A 2,856-nucleotide genomic window follows, 5' to 3' on the forward strand; every position below is an offset into this window, starting at 1 on the left:
AAAAGCCTAGTGTGCTAAGTGTTCAGTTGTCCGTTGACCAGTCAATTGTTCAACCAATCAAAGTGTAATATGCTAATAATATGCTAAGGCCATTCAACCATTCGATGTGCACTGACCATCAGGGGGCCGACACTCCAATCTGCAGGTTAGCTTACTGCTGGGATCTGGCTGATCAGGACTGAGCAAGATGAGTCAGACACACCCTGGAGCCCGCCCACAGTCCCTCCACAGCCTGTTTGTGCACTAGTGGGGTCCCTCAGCTGGGCCTGTGCCCTCTTGCAATCCCGGACCCCATGGGGGATGTCAGAGAGCCAGTTTCAGCCTCATCCCACATGCCACTCACCTCGGTAGGGCACCAGATGCAGGGCTCACAGCTGGTGAGTGCTGCTGTGGCAGTGTGAGCCTCTCCCAGGACTGATTGGTCGGGAGTCTGCAGCAGACACAGTGGGGGCGGGATGGGTGGGAGCGGCAGGTAGAAGCTGCAGGCAGCGTTGTACTTCGAGTTTCAGCCCAATCCCTGCAGGCCACCCAGAAGGGGGCCCACCTGTGCACAAATTCATGCACCGGGTCTCTAGTTTGACTATAAAACTCTTGTACATATAACTATTACATGACCAACAAATGAGTGTGCTTAATATGCCACAACAAGATATGACTACAGTGGAACAAACTGTTTTCATCACATGTGAATCTGACAAAATGTTTCATTTCAGATGAAAAAAGGATCTGAGTGTTTGTGTTTTAGAAATTGAATTGGAAACCAATTTCATATTCTCTACATTGATGTATCTACATTTTAAGAACAGATGAGAACCAAGAGATAGCTTTGAAAGTACAATGAAGAAAGGAACATAAGATATAACATTAGGACATGTCCAACTTTTAAAACAAATGTTTATTGATTTCAGAAAAGAAGGGAGAACAAGAGATAGAAACATCAATAATGAGAGATAATCATTGATCAGCCGCCTCCTGCCTGCCCCACACTGGGGATCGAGCCTGCAACGTGGGCACATGCTCTGACCAGGAATTGAATGGTGACCTCCTGGTTCATGAGTCAATGTTCAACCATTGAGCCATGCTGGCTGGGCAGGAAATGTCCAATTTTAGAGATAAAGAACTCAGAATTGTAAATATGTAAAAGGAAAACCAAGGGAGAAAACAAATTAAGGGAAATTAAAGATGCATTAAAGATATAAAATGGAGTTCCAATAAGTCAAAGACATGGCTGGAGCTCATGCCAGGTCAAATGTGGCATTCTCAGGCTAAGCTAAAGAGGAAATATGGAGCCAAGAAGAATCTGGATTTTGGGGAGCAACAGAGAGGCAAGGGAATATAAAATTTGTTATTTGTAGATAATACCTCAGGTAGCAAATGTGTTTAAGATACTGGTGCTTGGGACAGATCTATTTGAAAGGAAATTAATCTAATTACTAAGATGTAAAATTATCTGAAATAAATGATAAATGTAAACAAAACAAACTGGATTTTATGAAGTACTTCAGGTATCTGAATGAGAAAGTTAGTTTTGGCTTTTACTAAATAATCTCTCACAATTTTAAATTAAAGGGTATAGCTCTTGCCTCTCACCTTGTCCTCCAACATTGATGGTGGTTATGAATGTTAGTAGCATAATGACCTGGGAAACTTAGAAATTTAGTTTTGTCCAGAAGACACTAAAAATTCTAAAATAAAATAGGTGAAGACCAATATATAAAATAATGTAATATACTAGAGATCTAACTTATGCATGGCTAATTCTGACATTACAAACTTGTTATATGCATATGGGTATGCTTCCTCAAAATGCAAACTTCACTGGGCCTCTAATACCTGTAAACCAGTGGGACAAAAGAAGACCTAAGAAGAAAGAGAGTAATATTAGAGTAAAATTACAGAAGAACAAGACTCAATTCCACCCTCTTCTGTCCCTTCCTTCAGCTTTGGTCATTGTCACTGATGAGGTAGCAATGCTATAATTTTAGTTAAAATAAGATCTACCTCAGAACTTTAGTGTTTGAAATATTTTCAACCCATTTAAAAGTATATCAACAAACATTAAAACAAAAGATGATCAACTTCAGTGGTTATATAAAATTAAAATAACAGAACAGGAACAATTAAAAGTCTTGAAAACATCAAGTTCAAGTAAGTATGTAGAACCTGTAAAGCAGTGGTTCTCAACCTTCTGGCCCTTTAAATACAGTTCCTCATGTTGTGACCCAACCATAAAATTATTTTCCTTGCTACTTTATAGCTGTAATGTTGCTACTGTTATGAATCATAATGTAAATATCTGATATGCAGGATGGCCTTAGGCGACCCTGTGAAAGGGTTGTTCGACCGCCAAAGGGGTCGTGACCCACAGGTTGAGAACCGCTGCTAAAGTCTCATGTAATGCTAGAAGGAGTGCAAATTGGTACAACCAATGTGGAAGACAGGGAAGCGTGTCCTAAGAGTGAATTCTAGTTATATGCTTAATCTCAATGTTCAGCTAAGTACTGGTAAAGTTGAAGCTACTGAAATGCCATCAATAGCAGAGTACATAAATGTACATGTTATATTCATTCAACAGATGATACAAAGCAATGAGAATGAGTGAACTATACATATAAATAACAAGTCAAATGAATTTCAGAAGCTTAATGTTAAGCTAAATAGGTTAAGTTAAAAAAAATAATTATTGTATGTGAGTGTGTGTGTTGTGTGTGTCTATTTTAAGAAATATATCTATACATTTCAAGAGCAAGGCAAACAGTTATCATTGGTGATGTAGTAAAAAAGGAGGATGCCTGATGGGGTTTCTGGGGTGCTGGTAAACTTACATATCATAATGTATTGGGTAGTCTCATGGGT

The sequence above is a fragment of the Myotis davidii genome, unplaced genomic scaffold, assembly GCF_000327345.1.
Source record: "Myotis davidii unplaced genomic scaffold, ASM32734v1 scaffold824, whole genome shotgun sequence".
Classification (NCBI taxonomy): domain Eukaryota; kingdom Metazoa; phylum Chordata; class Mammalia; order Chiroptera; family Vespertilionidae; genus Myotis; species Myotis davidii.